The sequence below is a fragment of the Gossypium arboreum genome, chromosome 6 (genome assembly GCF_025698485.1).
Source record: "Gossypium arboreum isolate Shixiya-1 chromosome 6, ASM2569848v2, whole genome shotgun sequence".
In the NCBI taxonomy this organism is placed as follows: domain Eukaryota; kingdom Viridiplantae; phylum Streptophyta; class Magnoliopsida; order Malvales; family Malvaceae; genus Gossypium; species Gossypium arboreum.
In genome coordinates this window covers 137722034-137743144 of record NC_069075.1, presented here as the reverse complement: position 1 = coordinate 137743144, position 21111 = coordinate 137722034, and the positions used below count along the sequence as shown (strand labels likewise).

General features: G+C 38.1%; 1 non-coding gene across 1 annotated transcript; it reads right to left on the bottom strand.

The window, feature by feature from the left end:
* Positions 1-18664: 18664 nt before the first annotated feature.
* LOC128294282 (small nucleolar RNA R71) lies at positions 18665-18771 on the bottom strand. The gene has a single exon (XR_008284596.1). It is a non-coding gene; the product is annotated as a small nucleolar RNA R71 (small nucleolar RNA).
* Between the last annotated feature and the right edge of the window lie 2340 nt (positions 18772-21111).

Here is a 21111-nt window from a genome sequence, read left to right as displayed (position 1 = left end):
TTAAAAACCCATGTTTTGTTTTAGTTCTTTAAAAACCGCCTTTTGTTAAGCTAACAAAGTGAATGGGAGCTGGGCACCAGGTAGGAATCCGTAACAGAGGAGGTGAGTCATGAAAGCTACTTAAGTACCAAGCTCTTCTAATGGATCCAATCCTAGACATGCCCACAACCATTGCCACACTTGGTTAAATCGAGTTGTAATTTATTTAAGTTGAAATCTTTGATAAATCGGATAATCATGGCGTGGTGTTATTTTGAAAACAATTATCATTTTGAAAACACGTCCTAAGTCTAGCCCATTTATTAACAAACAGATTATAGTTATTAAAAATAAAATAATCCCAGAAAAATAATTAAAATGGCCTTATTACAACCCAAAACCAAACAATAATATTAATAAGATAAAACTTATAAAGAAATAAATCGGCTACTTATTGCAATTAAAAGAAACAAAAACAGTAGTGTGGCCATCTCCGAGTCCCTCGCAGCTCCAAACCATCTAAGCTTAGGGATTACCTGCACAGTTAGAAACAGGGTGAGTTTACGAAAACTCAGTGTGTAATCCCAATAACAAACAAACAGTGAAAACACAATATCAGTACAATCTGGGCCAAAGCCCTATTTAGTCTTGACATATACTGGGCCGAAGCCTTTCATTTAACGGTTACTGGGCCGAAACCTTTTCATAAATCAAATCACTGGGCCAAAGCCTTTTCATAAATCATATCACTGGGCCGAAGCCTTTATTGTAAACGGTATGGCCCATAGGCCCATTTCAATAACACATGAAATATCAATGAATGTATGCAAGCCCATTTCAATATCACATGAAATACCAATGAATGTATGTAAGCCCATTTCAATATCACATGAAATACCAATGAATGTATGCAAGCCCATTTGGGGAGACTACTCAACCCACCATCCACTACTCTCCACCGTACCAACCAACACACCATGTGAGAGTAACTCAACCCACCCAACCAACACACCATGGCAAGATAGTCGCTTTATCATATATCTGAGGCCTAGCCTCTTTAATAAGCTGGGCAAAGCCCTTTTGATAAACCGGGCAAAGCCCTTTTTAATAAACTAGGGCATAAGCCCTTTTCGATGGCGGGGCATAAGCCCTTTTCAATAAACCGGCATAAGCCCTTTTCGATGGCCGGGCATAAGCCCTTTTGCACTTCCTCCATCCATATAAAAACCCAACCCAATGCAACATGTCATGTATGCAGAATGTCATGTCCATATTTGAATTAAACAATCACAGTCAAGTCATTCATATCACCAACATATATTCACAATCAAATCCGTCAACCACACAGTCTAAGTCAGTCACTTGCCCACAAGGGCACAATAGTCATTTTTCACATTATAAGGGTATTGTCGTAATTTACCAAATATCAGGGTTTTCCATGTTCATTACAATTATCAATATTTTTGAGTGTTTAAATAATGATCTTTAACCCACTTTATCAAATTCGGGCTTTTGGGCCCAAAACCCCTAATGGGCCCTACGAATGCTGATTTAGCCTACTTAACCCAAATTTTACAACAATACTAACCGTGTTAACGTGCAACTTTTCCAAATTCCATTTTCTATCAATTCTACCCAAATGGGTTCGAAAGCCCATTGGGCCCAATTTCAGCCCATTGAGACCCAACTTACCATCGTGCACAAAATTGAGTTCTTACCTATTCCATCGATCCAAACACCGATCTTATCGTATTTATCGCATCTATACCCAAACGCAACATTACAAATTCACGAAATCTTGGTATTTTAGCATTTCACTTCTCAAAGAAATATTAATCTAAGCTATTACGAGGTTAGTACACACATTACGGGTTGAAGTTGAAACGTTTCCAAAATCAATCGCCTACGATAACCACCACCTGTCACTCAAACTTAACTAATCCAATATCAAAATATGTAAATCCTAAGCACATCAGTCATACGGAACATAAGGGCACATTCGTCATTTTACCATACAGGGGTATTACGGTCACTTTACCCTATAGGAGCTTTACGGTCTTTTACCTAATAGGTGTATTTTAGTCATTTCATCCTACAAGGGTGTTTTGGTAAATCTACAAACCAAGGGTATTTCAGTAATTTTATAAACCAATGGTATTCTATAATTTTTAGAAAGTCAAGGGTATTTTTGTAACTTTGTAAATCAGGGGTATTTTGGTAATTTTACAAATTGAGGGTATTTGAGTAATTTCACAAACCAAGGGTATTTTGGTAATTTTACAAACTAGGGGTATTTTGGTAATTTTACAAACCAAGGGTATTTTAGTAATTTTGTAAATCGAGGGTAAAATAGTAATTCTATAAATCAAGGGTAAAATAGTAATTTTATAAATCGAGGGTAAAATGGTAATTCTATAAATCAAGGGTAAAACGGTAATTCTGTAAGTCGAGGGCAAAATGATAATTATGTAAATCGGAGGTAAAACGGTAATTATGTAAATCGGCGGTAAAACGGTAATTCTGTAAATTGGGGGTACTTTGGTAATTTTACAAGTCGAAGGTATTTCAGTAATTTTACAAATCGAGGGTATTTCAGTATTTTTACAAAATAAGGGTATTTCGGTAATTTTAGTAAACTAAAGTATTCTAAACAAGGATAACAATACGAATGGGCCTAAAGCCTATTCTCGGCCCAAATGGGCCCACATGCTCGTGTGGCCCTTTTAGCCCAAATCTAGCCACAGATATGAGATTCACCTAGCCTAGTCTAATATTTACTACACAATCAAACAACTTATCCAATTGGTCCCGTAAGCCCATTGGGCCCACATCGCCCCTTTCCGCCCATCGCGCCCAAGTAGCCATCCTCCGACTAGAGTAGTGAGAAATACACACGATAGGAGATCGGAGTTAATCCATGCTCGAGCACTCTTAGCCGATGCCCAACCCAAACGAGCACGCCATACAAATGAAAGGGATCACCAAGAAAGGTACCTTTACTCTCCTCATGGTTCCTCTATTTAAAGCCGACCAAACCACTCTTATATTAGCTTCCGATGTGGGATCCTCCAACATTAGAGTTTAAATTCAACACCAACTCTTGCCGCCCCCTGTTAGCAAAATAAATACTCCTTGCTTGCCATGGGATTCGAACCCATACCTCCCCTCAAATGCTCCACACGCTACTTGCCACTAAGCCATAAGGCTTTTTGTGTCATATTTTATCCCTAATTAATTATAAGGTCTAACGGCCAAAGTCCAAGTTCCCTTAAAAAAAACAAAATAAATTGCAAGAGCCAAGACTTGAACCCAGGCTCCCATACAACCTTAATGACGCCACAACCACTAGACTACATGCTTTCTTGTGTCATTTATTTACCACAATAATTTAAAAGGCCCTCATCCAAGCATCCAGGTTTTTTTCACTTAATTCCAAAATTTTTGCTAAAGCCCATGTTTGAACCCAAGATTTCTCTAACACTTCTCAGGGCCATTAACCACCAAAGCAGACATTTAATTGTGTTATTTCATTGCACAATTAAATACCTATATACAACCTCCTTACGGACCCCCACTCAAGGCCCAATACTTCTAGGCCCAAATTCGGGGTGTTACAGAGTTGAAAGCTCAATTGCAAGAGTTAACATATAGAGGTTTTGCACAACCAAGTTTTTTGCCCTAGGGTGCACCTGTATTATTCGTAAAGAAAAAAGATGGATCAATGAGAATGTGTATTGATTACAGACAGCTCAATAAGGTTACAATAAAGAATAAGTATCCATTGTTGAGAATAGATGATTTGTTTGATCATTTGAAAGGTGCAACAGAATTTTCAAAAATTAATTTGAGGTCCGGTTATTATCATTTACGAGTTAAAGACTTAGATGTACCAAAGACTGCGTTCAGAATGAGGTACAGATACTATGAATTCTTGCTATGCCTTTTGGACTAACTAATGCTCCTACCATTTTGATGGATTTGATGAATTGGATTTTTAGACCGTATTTAGATAGATTTTTTTGTTGTGTTCATTAACGACATTCTGATCCATTCACGAGATGAGTCCGAGCATGCCGAGCATTTGAGGATTGTGTTGCAAACCCTGAGAGATAAGCAACTCTATGCTAAATTCAGCAAATGTGAGTTTTGGGTCCGGAAAGTCAAATTTTTTGGACATATAGTATCGGCAGACATTTGAGTTGATCTGAGCAAGATTTTTGCAGTTACTGACTGGAAACCACCTAGAAATGTATCCGAGGTTAGAAGTTTTCTAGGATTAGCTGGTTATTATAGACGCTTTGTAAAAGGGTTCTCAATGATTGCTACATCGATGACCAGACTGTTATAGAAAGATGTAAAGTTTGAATGGTCCGAGAAATGTCAACAAAGTTTCGATCAATTGAAAGCCTTATTAACTAAGGCACCAGTGTTGGTTCAACCTGAATCGAGTAAAGAATTTGTGATTTACAGTGATGCATCATTGAATGGTTTGGGTTGCGTATTGATGCAAGAGGGAAAAATTGTATCTTATGTCTCTAAACAACTGAAACCGCACGAAAAGAATTATTCGACGCATGATTTAGAGTTGGTCGTGATTGTATTTGCATTGAAAATTTGGAGACATCATTTGTACGGTGAAAAATGTCACATCTTTACTGATCATAAAAGCTTAAAGTATATTATAACTTAGAAATATTTGAATTTGCAACAACAGAGATGGCTCAAATTACTAAAAGACTATGAGTTAGTAATTGATTATCACTCGGGGAAAGTAAATGTGGTCACAGATGCTTTGAGTAGAAAATTGTTGTTCGCTTTGAGAGCAATGAATACATAATTGACATTATCCGATGATGGTTTGATCTTAGCTGAGTTAAAAGCTAAACTAGTATTTTTTCAGGAAATTTGTGAAGCTCATAAATGTGATAGTGAATTGCAAGCTAAACGAGTGCAATGCATGTTGACTAGTGATTCAGAGTACCAAATTGGATCCGATGATTTTTTGATGTTCCGAGATAGAATCTGCGTACCGAAAAATCCAGAGTTGATTCAAAAAAGTTTATACGAGGCATATAATGGTCACTTATCTATTCATGAGTACCAAAATGTACAATGATTTGAAGAAGTTGTATTGGTGGTCGGGTATGAAACGAGACATTTCTGAATTTGTAACGAGATGTTTAGTGTGTCAGCAAGTTAAAGCTAAACATCAAGTACCTTTAGGTTTACTTCAACCTGTGATGATACCGTAGCGGAAATGGGACAGAGTTACGATGAATTTCGTATCGGGATTGCCTTTGTCTCCGGAAAAGAAAGATGCCATTTGGGTTGTCGTTGATCGATTAACAAAATTAGCACATTTCATCCAGGAACGTACTGATTTTTCACTCGATAGATTATCTGAGTTGTACATTGCTGAGATTTTTAGATTTCACGAGGTACCAGTTTTGATTATTTCGGATCGAGATCCAAGGTTCACGTCGCGATTTTGGAAGCAATGGCAAGAAGCTTTGGGCACAAACTTGAATTTTAGTACAGCTTTTCATCCGCAAACTGGCGGACAGTCTGAGCGAGTAATTCAGATTCTTGAAAATATGCTCCGATGTTGTGTTTTGGAATTTAAAGGCAATTGGGAGAAATATTTTCCGCTGGTTGAATTTGCGTATAGTAACAACTTTTAATCAAGCATAAAGATGGCACCGTACAAAGCTTTGTATGGTCGCAAATGTCGAACTCAATTGTACTGGACAGAGCTTAGCAAGAAATAGATTCACGGGGTTGATTTGGTTAAAGAAACTGAAGAGAAAGTGAAAGTAATTCGCGACTATTTGAAAGAAGCTTTAGATCATTAGAAATCGTATGCAGATTTGAAACGTTCGCGTTTCATCGGGCCGTATGAGATTATTGAACAAATAAGGCCAGTAGCATATCAGCTAGCATTACCAGTTGAGCTAGAGAAGATCCATAATTTATTTTATGTATCGATGTTGCTTCGATATAAATTGGATCCATCACATGTGATTTCTCTGTCAGTGATCGAAATTCAACCTGATATGATGTACAACGAAGAACCGATTAGAATTCTAGCTCGAGAGATTAAAGAACTAAGAAATAAATGCATAGCTTTGCTAAAAGTACTTTGGCAACGACATGATATCGAAGAGGCTACGTGGGAGCCCGAAGAAGCTATGAGAAAACAATACCCTAGCCTATTCACTGGTAAGATTTTCGGGGACGAAAATCCCTAAGGGGGAGAGTTGTAAAAGCCCCTTGTTAGTTAAATTGGAAAAATGATTTTGGGACCAAAAATCTGAGTTTTTAAAATTATTTTAATATTATTTGAAGTGTTTACAGCATGATGGTATGTATGTGTGAAAGTTTCGTGAAGAAATTTTATCGTTTGAATAGTTACTTTGATAAAAAGGACTAAATCGCATAAAGTGTAAAAGTAGAGTTCTATTAGCTAAAAGTATCTAATAGCTATAGAACCTTAAATTTAAGGTCCTTATGTTTCAATTAGACCATTATTTATTTGAGTGGACATTATTGGACATATTATCATGTAATTTGAAGGTTTTTAACCAAGGTTAAAAAGGTAAATTAGTTAATAATTGATAATTTAATAAAACGAAAAGCCATTTTCTTTATTATCATCTTCTTCTAACCGAAATTAGGGTGAAGAAATCCATTTTAAAGCATTCAAAATTTTTGGCTAAATGGGTATGTATTTTGTCTCGATTTTGATGATTTTTATGTTTTTGTGATTGTTGCATCTAGTACTAGCTAGCCCAGGGACTATTTTGCAAAAATATTAAAGATTTTGAAAGATTCCATTGATGAATATGTATGAGTTTCGATGTTTGATGATAGATTATGAATATTTGATGTTAGTTAAACAAGTTTTGTTAAGTGATTTTTAGTGAAAATGCAAAATAGGGATTAAATTGAGAAATGCGTAAAGTTAGTGGTTAAAATGTGAAATAAATGAAAAATATGGGCTTCTAGAGGCATTATAGTTTAGACTAGCATGGGTATAATTGGAATTTCATTAATTTGTGATTTTATGAAATAAGGACTAAATTATGAAAAATGTGAAAGTTTAGGGGCAAATGTGTAAAATAGCCCTAATGTATATTTTGGATTGAATTTAATAAATAGTTCATTAAATGATTTAATTTTGAATATATATAGATCAAGAAAAACAGAATTCAGATCAGGATTGGGGAAAAACAAAAGTTATCGACTAAACGACTTATTTCGCCGTTTTAATATCTGAGGTAAGTTCGTATGTAATAAGCATTGTTATAGTTACGTTTTAAATGCTTTGATATTGTATAAATTGTGTATACGAGACTACAGTTATATTTGATGACAATTCGGCTATGTATGGCACTTAGTGTGTGATTCAAGATAGCTTCAGCTATGTATGGCACTCAGTGTACGATTTGAGATAACTTCGACGTTGTATGGCACATAGCGTGCTATTTAAGATAGCTTCAGATATGTATGGAACTTAGTGTGCGAGATTGAAATAGGTTCGGCTATGTTTTGGCACTTAGTGTACGAGAATTCAAGTATTCGGCATTTTCCGTTTGGGTATGAGTTTGTTACGGGTTGGTACAGGTATGTACAGAATACTATTCGAATATTTGAAATTATGGAGTTGATGAATTCTTTGGTAAGTTATGTGAATGATGTATTGATAGCCTTTAGGCTTAATTGAATTGTTGTTCATTATTTCAATTATTTGATTGGTAAATAATTGATGAGATTTGCTTATCGTTTTTCATATGAACTTACTAAGTTGTATAGCTTACATTGTTTATTTTGCTATGTTTTATAGTGATTCAAAGCTAGCTCGGATTCATGGAACGTCGGAGGCTCCGTCACACTATCTACTATCACTTTTGTACTTTTGAAACTATATTTTGAGTATATGGTATGTATAGGGACTTTGAGTCAATTTTAGGTAAATGATGTAGCTATTTGAGTTGGCTTATAAATATTTATTTTTGGTTTGTACTTAGCCAAGGAAGTTGGCATATTTTGGTTGTGTTTATAATGGTGCAAATGATTATATTATGAATTGATGAATGAAATTGCGATGCTTGTTGATGATAGGAATTATGGAACTTAAATTAATGATTTATGGATGTTGGTATGTTAGTGGAAGTAGGCCAAATAATGCATATTATGTTTTATTTTGGTGTCATATGTGTAGTGAAGGTGTGTACCAAATTGGGTGGCAAAATGGTTTGGTAAATAACCTATTTTTGTTCACACGGGCAGCGACATGGGCATGTGTCTCAGCCATGTGTGACACACGGTCACATTACACGGCCGTGTGTCCCCTGGTGTTGAATTTGAAAACAAGTCAGTATGGTCCACACGACCTCACGCATGGGCATGTGACTTGGCTGTGCAGCATAAGTCAGTATACCCTACAGGTTTGACACTTACTAGCACACAGCCTGGCATATGAGCGTGTGTGGTCATTTTTAGGGCACACGGGCTAGCCACACGGGCATGTGTATTGGCCATGTGACCCAAGTCAAAGAGTTACACGGGGTAGGACACGGGCTTGGACACAACCATGTGTTTCCATTTCGAATGTCCACACGGGCGTGTCTGGTGGCCGTGTGAGACACACGGCCTAGTCACACGGGCGTGTGTCCCTTGTTTTTGAGATATATTTTCCAAGTTCGTGAAAGTTTCTTGAGATATCAGTTTAGTCCCGAACCACTCCTAACGTATGTTTTGGGCCTCGTAGGCTCGTTTTAGGGACAAATTGATTGAGATTGAATAATAATTGTATGACTTGATTTAAATGTATGTAAAAAGTATGTATAATTGTGTGGTAAGTTCGGTAATACTCCTTAACCCTATTCCAACGTTGAATACAGGTGAGGGTTGAAAAACCATTGTCGTTAAGTTAAAACCTTTCCAGTTCATTCGCCTTTATGACTATTATTAATTTCAAAACTTTCTTTTATTTAACCATTTAGAGATAAAACGTATTTGTAGCGGAAGCTTGTAAAATCGTTGTGTCCAAAAAATTCGTTCAAGATTTTTAGAAAAACCCTTGCTTTTGGTAAACCATCACAGTTATAAATAAGTAAAAATGAAAAAAACCAAAACCAATGTCGAACAGTTTAAAAGAGTCCAGAGTCAAAGAAAATACAACCTCAATGCCAAAACTTCATAACCATAAAACAAAATAAAACTATAAAAATAGGTGGTCACCGTCAAGTCCTCTGCTGCTCCGATCTGCCTAAGACTATGGGATACCTGTACGGAAAAATAAAGAAAGGGTGAGTTTACGTAAACTTAGTGTGTAACCCAACAAAGTTAAGCATGTACACATACAGAATACCACAAATTAGACAGACTCATATTCGGGCCTGGGCCCATGTCAGATACAGATTCGCGCCTAAGCCTATTTTAGATGTAGACACTGTTATAGATGCAAATCAGTTATTAGAATCCTACCCCTATCCTCTACACACCATCTTCGACCATCCCTACACACCATGTAAGGTTTAAAACACCCACCCAGTCCAACACATCACGCTTTATTGACACGACACATATCAAATATAATGCAGTGTTTTGCCAGATAGTAGGCATAATCTACCTTTTAAAACACTTCCTCCAATATATATCATCCAACCCCATTCATAGTAACAAAACAAGCATATAGAATTAACAGATAAATCATGCTTAACATGCTTTTATAAACAGAGAACAGATAAACAAACATAGGCATGCTTATAACCACATTTTAGTTTTTCACACACGGCCTACCACACGGCTGTATGGCGTCGGCAGATTTCAAATTCGGCTTTCGCTGAATCCTATTTTTCTGCGTTTTGGGTACACACTTGGTACAATTATGCTACGAAATCACTCCTGAAGCCTTCCAAACCTAAAACATAATGTTCAAAAGTCCAATCAACAGTTGATTACGAATTTAGCCAATAGTTCACAAATCCATTGAAACTAAACCAAAGGGTGTGCACACACTTACCACCAACACACCCGTTCAATCGCACAAGTTCTATCGCTGAACAGAGGCTGCTGTTTCACCCTCTTCTACTACGCAAAGGACAACGTAGAGTTTAAACTTTCAGAATTCAATGCTAAAGAAACAAACAAAGTCTATTTATCGAATACCCAAAACTCAATGACTCGAACCCAAACAAGTACTAGCGGCAGAAATAAATAACGAAGGAACAATTTAATTTCAACAGGGAGTAGGAAAAGAAAAATAACAATAATATCAATAAAGGGAATTTTGTTTGAAGGAAGACGAACGTAGGGAAACATAGAGAAAATTTGGGAAAGAGAAGAAAAAAATAAAAAAATATGATAACCCCAAATCCCTTAATTATCTCCACTATCCCACTGCTCAGAATTCTAGTTCCATCTAAACTCTCCCACCGATTCAAACAAAAATAAATACCCACAATCATGCGGGGATTCAAACACAGGACCTCCAACACACCAACACCCTTACCACACGAACCAGTAGGCTCATTCTTATATGGTTTTACAAATAATTTAATATAAGCCCACTGAACAAGTATAAGGCTTACATCAGAAAAATACCAAAATTTACCAAAGGTAAGGCTTGAACTTGGGACCTCTCCTACACACCCAGAACACTTAACCACTAAAATAGGTACACAGTTCTCAAACTATTAGAGACACTTACACAAATATTTTGGGGCATTACAACTCTACCCCCTAAAAGAAATTTCATCCTTGAAATTTACTTGATCAGAACAGATGAGGATACTATTGACGGATCGAGTCCTCAGGTTCCCATGTAGCCTCCTCAGTGTTATGCTTCCGCCAAAGCACCTTTACTAACGGAATAGACTTTTTCTGCAAAACCTTAACATCACGATCTAGAAACTGAACCAGCTCCTCAAAAATCAAGTCTGGCCTAACCTTGATCTCCTCAACCGAGACAACATGGGATGGATTAGAATGGTATTGTCTCAACATCGAACATGAAACACATCATGAATACGGTCCAATTCAGGGGGTAGCTCCAACTGATAAGCAACTGGTCCCACACACTTCAGAGTCCGGTACGGTCCAATAAACCTAGCGCACAGCTTGCCTTTATGACCGAACCTCAGAACCTTTTTCTACAGAGAGACATTCTGAAACACAAAATCCCTCACAGAGTACTTAATCTCACGTCTATTCAGATTTGCATACGTTTTTTGAATATCAGAAGCCGCTTTCAAACGATCCTGAATCAGTCTAACCTTATCCTGACTATGGAAAACCAACTCAGGACCCACAACTCGACGTTCACCCAACTCAGTCCAACATAGTAGAGTGCGACACTTACGACCATACAAGGCCTCGTAAGTTGCCATCTGAATGCTAGCATGGAAGCTGTTATTATAGACGAACTCTGCTAGTGATAACTAATCCTCCCAACTACCTCGAAATGTAGTCACACAGCTCTGAAGCATATCCTATAGTATTTAAATCACCCTCTCAGACTGACCATCTTTCTGAGGATGGAACGCAATACTGAAGTCCAATATTAAACCTAGAGCTTCATGTAACTTCTTCCAGAATCGAGATGTAAAACGAGGATCTGTGTCAGAAATAATAGACACTAGAACCCCATGCAGTCTAACTATCTCGAAAATATACAACTTCGCTAGCTTCTGCAGAGAATAATCAGTTCGAACTGGAATGAAGTGAGCAGACTTGATCAATCGATCCACGATGACCTAAACAAAATCCTTCTTAGTGGGTGTCAAGGGCAACCCACTAATGAAGCCCATAGTCACTCATTCCCATTTCCATAAGGGAATTTTAACTGGTTGTAGCAAACCTGAAGGTAACTGATGCTCAACCTTAACCTGCTGACACATCAAACATCAAGCAACAAAGTCAGTAACCTCACGTTTCAAACCCCAACCGCCAGTACAATTCTTGGAGGTTGCAATACATCTTATTACTGCCAAGATACATAGCATAAGGGCTATTATGTGTTTCCCTCAGAATAGACCGCCTTATATCAGAATTGTTCGGTATATAGATCTGCCCTCAGAAACATAACACACCATCACTATTTATCCCAAAATCAGAAGTAGTACCACTCTCAATCTGTCAGAACTGTACACCCAAAGACTCATCCTCCAACTGCTTAACTTGAATCTGATCAATCCAAGTCGGCTTAACTTGCAACTTAACTAACAAACCCCCATCATCAAACAGACTAGGGTGGTACTCTATAGTGCAATCATAGTCCTTAAGTAGCTCAATCCAACGATGCTGCCTAAGATTTAACTCTTTTTGAGTAAGGAGATACTTGAGACTCTTGTGATCAGTATAAATGATACACCTCTCACCAAACAGATAGTGTCTCTAGATTTTCAATGCAAAGGCTACTGTAGCCAACAGAGATCATGCATCAGATAATTTACCTCATGTGTCTTAAGCTGACGGGACGTATAAGCTATAACTTTCCCCTCTTGCATCAACATACATCCCAAACCAACATGTGATGCATCATTGTACACCACAAACTCCTTGCCAGATTCAGGCTGTATTAAAACAGGAGCTTGATTCAAAACAGATTTGAGCTTCTCAAAGTTCTCTTGCTGCCAATCCATCCAGACAAAAGGGACACCCTTACGGAGAAGCGTAGTAAGAGGAGTTGCAATAAGAGAAAACCCTTCTACAAAACACCGATAATATCCTGCCAGACCCAGAAAATTGCAGATTTCAGATACATTCTTGGGTTATTTTCAATCCAACATAGCCTTAATCTTCCTAAGATCGACTCGAATCCTTTCAGTAGAAACTACGTACCCTAGAAAAGTCACTTCATGTAGCCATAACTCACACTTGTTGAATTTAGTGTAGAGTTATTTTTCTCGCAAAGTCTGAAGTACCACCCTAAGATGTTCATCATGATCCTCATCAGTCTTAAAATATACCAACATATCATTAATGAAAACCATGACAAACTGATCAAGATATGGTTGAAATACTCAGTTCATCAGATCCATAAATGCTACTGGAGCATTAGTCAGACCAAAAGGCATTACTAGGAACTCGTAGTGCCCATAACTAGTCCTAAATGTAGTCTTATGCACATCCACTGCCTTAACCCTCAGCTGATGATACCCTGAATGGAAATCAATCTTAGAGAACATAGAATCCCCTCGGAACTGATCAAATAAGTCATCGATCCTTGGAAGTGGATACTTATTCTTAATAGTTAGCTTGTTCAACTGTCGATAGTCTATACACATCCTCATGGTGCCATCCTTCTTCTTAACAAACAATACTGGTGCTCCCCACAGAGACACACTAGGACAGACGAAACCACAGACTAGAAGTTCTTACAATTGAGCCTTAAGCTCAGTAAGCTCTTTCGGTTCCATACGGTAGGGAGAATGGACACCAGAGCCATACCCAGAAGAAGCTCAATCCCAAATTCCACTTCCCGATTCGGTGGTAATCCCGATAACTCTTTAGGAAAGACATCCGGAAAGTCCTTTGCTGTTCTAATGTTCCCAAAAAAAGAGTGCCCAGAATCTGAAACACTTACATAGGCCAAGTACGTCTCATATCCTTTCCAGACCATTTTCTCAGCCACAAGCATGGATATCACGTTAAACAAATAATTTCAGCACTCGCCGATTACCACCACTTCTCTATCATCCTCAATTCTCAGAACAACCCTCTTAGTCGCACATTCTAAACTAACTTGGTGCTTAACCAACCAGTTCATACCCAGAATTCGGTCGAACTCCCCAAATGGAAGCTCCATTAAATTAGCCAAAAATATCTCCCCTTGCACCTCTAACGGAACATCTTTATACAGTTTATTAACCTAAACAAACTGCCCCAATGGACTTATCACAGTTAGAAGTACTCTCAATCGATAACCCAAGATTTTTGGAAACAGAATAGGCTATATAGGAATGAGTAGATCCTATGTCTATCATAGCAAAGTAAGGTACATCAAATATAAGGAACGTATCGGTGATGACGTCAAGAGTATCTCTGTTCTCTCAGCAACGTATAACATAAACCAAAGCAGGTTGCCTCGCCTCATTCTGACTAGTTCCTCTGCCCGATGCTCTCTATCTACACCCCAAACCGTTGCCACCCCTAGCTTGTCCACGGCCCCTAGGTGGCTGCTGAACTACCCTCTGAGGCTGAACAAAACCCGGAGGCTGCGTCTGATCTGCCCACTATGGATAGTCTCTGATACGGTGCTCTAAAGATTTACATCTCAAGCAGGCCCCAGTCCTCTTCCAATACTTGCCTGGATGGCTCTCCCATAATCTCCTTAAGGTAGCATCCCAGTAGAAGCAACATGACCTCCCACTCTAACCGGCCCATCAGATCTGGCCCTTTTCTTAGGCCTCTGCACAGAACTCGAGGGCTCTAAATCCCTCTTGTTCTTACCTTTCTCCTATCTTTATTCTGGTGCTCTGCACACTTAACATCCTTGATGATCTTCGCATTCTCCACCAGAACAAAAAACTCACGCTCCCTCTACGGAGCAATCAGAACCCTCAGTTTATCCCTTAGGCCATCTTCGAACCTAACACACCTCTCATACTCGAACGCCACCATGCTTCAAGTGTAGCGGCTCAACCTCAGAAATTCAGCCTCATACTCGGCCACCGATCGTTCGCCTTGCATGAGGTTAAAAAACTCACGCCTGCAAGCATCAACATAATTGGCCCCCACATATTTCCTCTGAAACATAGTCTCAAAGAACTCCCAATTCAGGCACTCAGGCTGAGAGCCCTTCTTAGCCGTCAACCACTATTGGTATCCTCGCTGGGAAATAAGGAGATTGCACCCTTCAATTTCTGCTCAGGAGTGTAGTCTAAATCATCTATAATCCTCTCAGTGGCCTCCAACCAATACTAAGCCACATTAAAGGCGACTCTTGTGACATCCCTAAATAACTCAGCTCCATTGGACCGAAGTCGCTTAGTTACCGACCCTTGGCCCTCAAATCCAGAATTGTGTCCAACAACCCTCTTCAATATCCTCAACATGGCTTGGGACAGTGTGTCGTCCCCAGCCGAAAGACTCTGAGACCCAATCTCAGTAGCAGGTGACACAGGTGTCTCACTAGTATCCAGATTTAGCATGTTGCACAGAGATGAGGATTTAGCTTGAGCCCCCTACGGCCTATACGTAGGCCTCGAGTACCACGTCCACAGATACCTCATGCAGTCATCATAATTTCAAAGTTTATCTACATTAAGAGTTTTATGCATCAGTTCAATAATTATTAACAGATATTTTATACAGAAAGTTTCAGAAGTTCTGAATATTTCAGATGTTTCAGTCTCTAAATGTTTCACTACAGTTTCAGTGAATACTAACTAATAGTGTTTTTAAAGTAACTATATATAGCATTTTAGAATAATCTATCTAAGTTTCAAAATACTTACAGGATTGGTGTCGGAGACTCGGTGAACCACGTACTAATCAAAATATTTTAAAACCATTTAAAAATCAATTCTTTATACCTATTTTGAAACCCAAAATCAGCAGTCGAGTTTTGCAGCCTAGCTTTGATACCACTAAATGTAACACCCCAAACCTGGCCTAAACGTTATGGCCGAATCTTGAAGTGTCACATGAAATGGGTTGGAAAACCATTATCGTTAAGTTAAAACCTTTCTAGTTCATTCACCTTTATCACTATTATTAATTTCAAAACTTTCTTTTATTTAACCATTTGGAGAAAAAATGTATTTATAGCAGAAGCTTGTAAAATTGTTGTGTCCAGAAAATCCGTTCAAGATTTTTAGAAAAACCCTTGCTTTTGGTAAACCATCACAGTTATAAATAAGTAAAAACCAAAAACTCAAAACCAATGTCAAACAGTTTAAAAGAGTCCAAAGTCCCGAAAAATACAACCTCAATGCCAAAACTTCATAACCATAAAACAAAATAAAATTGTAAAAATAGGTGGTCACCGTCGAGTCCTCCGCTACTTCGATCCACCTAAAACTGTGGGATACCTGTACCGACAAACAGAGAAGGGGTGAGTTTATGTAAACTCAGTGTGTAACCCAGCAGAGTTAAGCATGTACACATACAGAATACCACAAATCAGACATATTCATTTTCGGGCCTTGGCCCATGTCAGATGCAGATATAGATTCGGGCCTGATCCTATTTCAAATGTAGACATAGTTACATATATGCAAATCAGTTATCAGAATCCAACCCCCATCTCCTACACACCATCTTCGATCATCGCTACACACCATGTGGGGTTTAAAACACCCATCAGCCCTACACACCATGCTGTACCGATGCAGCACATATCAGATATAATGCAGCCGTGCTACCAGATAATAGCCATAATCTATCTTTCAGAACAATTTTTCCAATATACATCATCCCACCCCATTTATAGTAACAGAACATGCATACAGAATTAACAAATAAATCATGCTTAACATGTTTTCATAAATAGAAAACAGATAAACAAACATAGACATGCTTATAACCATATTTCAGTCTAACAGATCACTTGATTTTAGGGTTAGATAGCATTTATCGACCCTACGGTAGGCCCACAATCAAATTAGGACAACCCGTACCGCCCGATGAAAAATTTCAGGATAACGGGCCCACATACCCGTGTGGGCCCACACACCTTGATAAACTGTAATTTATACATATTTTTACCTCATGCTTAACGCATTTTATGGATGATTTTCAATTAGAATTGGTGAATTCGATGCTCCTAATGCTTTAATTTCATGTTTTATACTTAGGAGAGCATAGGAGAGCAAAAGGAACGAAAAATGGGCCAAAGTACGAAATCAACACGGCCTGGATCTCCTCACACGGGAAAACTACACGGTCGTGTCAATCTGGTAGTTTCGAAGCACGATTCACATTGGCGTGTCCCTGCCTAGCCCAACTTGAGTCCAATTCAGAAAAGGCTAATTTTGAAGGCTCTTAGGCATTCAAAAGCCTATAAATACACCCTAAAGGAGGAAGAAAAGGGAGGCACGAAATAGGGAGTAAGGAATTACTCCAAGGAAGCCGATTGATCTATCTCAGAAGTCGGATTCATCATCAAGACTGAGGATATCTCCTCAATTTCCCCTTCAGGAGTTTTGGATTTTCTTTATGTTTTGTATTCTTTATTATTCTGAGATGTTTTCTTATTTAGTTATGAAATAAACCCCTAAATACCTAAGGGGAATGAAACCTCAGACGAATCTTGTTATTATTTTCTGAATTGTATGATAAATATTTAACTTGTTCTTAATTATGTGTTCTTAATTCTTGTTTTGATATCCCAGGATACTGATTCAAGATAAGCTCTTATTCAGAGGAGGAATAGACCTTGTCTAAAGAGTACATTTTTCATAATTAAGCGGAGTTGATTGCGTGCCTAGACATAGAGTGACAAGATTTTTCCGTATTAGGGTGAAACCTAATAAGGGGATCCATAGAGCGAGTTAAAGCAACCATAGGGTGTTAATTAGAGAAAGGTCTCAATTATTCAATCTAGGGATTAGACGTTATTAGTCTTGAATAGGGATAATAACATAACTTAGGGATCTCTATAGAACAAGTTAAATAAAAAAATCGTCTAATTCGGAGCCAGAATAACAAGTACTTTCTAGGTGGATTTTTCTTTAGGTATTGTCTTATTTTCCCAAAAGCAATTCCCCAATTCCATTCTCTGTGAATTCTTAGTTTAGATAATTAGTTAGTTAAAACAAAAAGCTCTTTATTATTAGGCTAGATAATAAGAAGACAGTCATTACTAGTACTTTTAGTTCCTTTGGGTTCGACAATCTAGTCTTGCTAAAACTATACTACTACTCTATAGGTACACTTGCCTACATTGCGATAATAATTAGTTTCAAGAACAATTAATTATAAATATTTAAAACCTATCACGAAATCACGCAATCAAGTTTTTGGTGCCGTTACTGGGGAACTAAGATATTAGGAACGCTCAATTTTTATTACTTTAGCCATTTATTTTTCTTGCAATTTAATTTAATTTTATTATTATTTATTAATTTACTTTTTCCTTCTCTTGGTAGGTTTTTATAGTTTATGGCTAGAAGAAACCCGTCAGGACCACTACTTTTTGACGAAGAAATCGATCGTACAGTTCGCAGAAACCAAAGAGAGATAAGGTGAAGCTTAAGATACACATAGAATGAGCAAGAGGACGAATACTCAACCCCCAACCGAAGAGATGGCTAAAAACCAAAACAATCAGCTACCTCCTGCAATTGTGGTCAATTAAAATCCTACTCCACGCACTATGTATGATTATGATAAACCTTCTTTAACAGGAACTGAATCGAGCATAGTTAGACCTGCTGTAGCTGCAAATACTTTTGAACTGAAACCTAACACTATTCAAATGATACAGCAATTTGTTCAGTTTGACGATTTGTAGGATGAATATCCCAACGCTCACTTAGCAAACTTCCTGGAATTCTGCGATACATTTAAAATCAATGGCGTCTCTGATGATGCTATACGTCTTCGATTGTTTCCCTTTTCATTAAGAAACAAAGCTAAACAGTGGTTGAACTCGTTACCACGAGGGTCAATTACTACTTGGGAACAAATGACTGGAAAATTTTTACTAAAATATTTTCCGCCGGCTAAAATGGCTAAATTACGTAATGATATCTCTTCTTTTGTGCAGATGGATTTAGAAACACTCTACGATGCATGAGAGAGATACAATGACCTTTTCAGAAGGTGCCCTCACCATGGGTTACTGCTTTGGCTACAAGTTCAAACGTTCCATAACGGTCTGAATCCTTCGACTCGACAAATGGTTGACGCAGCTGCTGGCGGAACCATCAATAATAAAACACCTGAAGATGCCTATGAGTTTATAGAGGAGATGTCACTGAATAACTATCAGTGGCAAGTAATAAGGACAAAGCCAACAAAAATAGCCGGCGTTTATAACATCGATTCGGTCACCATGCTCTCTAATCAGGTAGAACTCTTGAATAAGAAAATTGATGGTTTTCTTAACTCTTCACAGGTTTACCTAGTAATGCAGTGCAAAGCAAGTGGAGGTGGAACAAGTCATTCGGAATACCAACCCTATGGCCACAACATGGATAATGACCAATTAAATTACATGGGTAATAATCCTCGACCTCAAAACAATCCATATAGTAACAGTTACAATGCAGGTTGGAGGAACCACCCCAATTTCTCGTAGGTTGGTCAAGGAAATCAAAGACCACAACCACAACCACCCTACCAACAGGAAAAGAAACCGAACCTTGTAGAGATGCTTTCCAAGTTTATATCGGTGTCAGAAACTCGTTTCCAGAATATTGAGACAGCACTTAAAAATCAACAAGCGTCGATCCAAGGGCTCGAAACTCAGATAGGCCAACTTTCTAAATTAATCTCTGAACAACCACAAGGTAGTTTGCCAAGTAATACCGAACCTAACTTAAGGGAACAGCTCAACGCGATTAATGTTCAAGATGAAGAAGGAGTTGTTGAGCATGAGTTAGAACCGAGGCAAGAAACTGTGGTAAGCAAAGGTCAAGGTGAGGTAGATCACAATAAAAACAAAACGGTTCATGTTGAATATAAACCTCGTGTTTCATACCCCAACGCCACAAGGAAAGACCACTCAGATGAACAATTTGGTAAAATCCTTAAGCTTTTAAAAAAATACACATTAACTTACCATTTATTGAAGCTCTATCACAGATGCCAAACGCAATGAAATTTTTAAAAGAGCTTTTAGCAAATAAGTGAAAGTTGGACGAGGCGACGGATGTGGAGCTAAATGCAGTTTGCTCAGCTATTCTCCAAAATAAACTACCCAACAAACTAAAAGATCCAGGGGTTTTTACGATTCCTTGCTTAATTGGTAGTTTTGATGTTAATAATGCATTAGCTGATTTAGGGGCTAGTATCAATGTCATGCCTTACAAAATATTTAAGCAATTAGGTCTTGGGAAACCCAAACAGACTAGTATGAGCATTCAATTAGCAAATAAAACAATAAGATTTCTTAGGGGTATTATTGAAGATGTGCTAGTTAAAATCGATAAATTTATATTTCCCGTTGACTTTATTGTTCTAGACATAGAGAAGGATAGCAACACTCCTTTAATTCTAGGAAAGCCCTTTTTAGCAACTGCTATTATGATTATTGATGTTGGCACAGGTGAACTCACACTTCGTGTAGGAGCTGAAACAATCACCCTTCAAGCTCGCAATTCTGGCAACACAATGGAAATTGAAGGTGATCATTTAAACCATTCTACTAAAACTGACAGTTTGGTGAAACCTTCTTTGCAGAAAATGAGTCTGAAGGAAGTACATGAACCATTCTCAAGCAATAGTAAAAGACCCTTTCTTGAATATCGAAAGCTACAAATCGAGGAGCTAGATAAATGGCGAATGCATAAACCAATAACACCTGACAAACCGAATCTACGACAGAACAAGCTCAATACATTTCCAAATCAACTTAAGGTTGGAGATAAAGTCTTATTAGATGCCACCGATCCTCACATTGTCACTACTACACTGAATGAAGAAATCCCTCTTACAGTACTTAGTATTTTTTCATTCAGTACAGTTAAGGTAAGCCACCTCAAGTTCGACACCTTTAAGGTAAATAACACCTGTCTAAAACCTTATTTTGATGAGATTAATAGTGGGAATGAGGAGTATAAACTCCTCAATCCACCATGATCATTCAACGGAGAGGTAAGTCGAGCTTAGACTATAAATAAGCGCTTCTCAGGGGGTAACCCGAGCACTAACTGTGTTAAATTCTTTAAAATTTAGTCTTCAACATCCAACCTACTAACAGAACACTTAAATACAGGTTTTCCACAAAGACACAGCCAAGCACACGGGCGTGCTTTGGGACGTGTGAAAATAGGGAAAAGGTTTTCCCAAACACGGGTTATGATAAAGCGCCACGGCCGTGCGACATGGTCGAGGTCGAGCCTGACAAAACAACACAGACGTGCGACACGCCCATATGGAAGAACCGTGGGTGAACCTATTAAAACAGCATGAGCGTGCGACATGCCCGTGTCTAGCACCCGTGGTCGAACCTGTCAA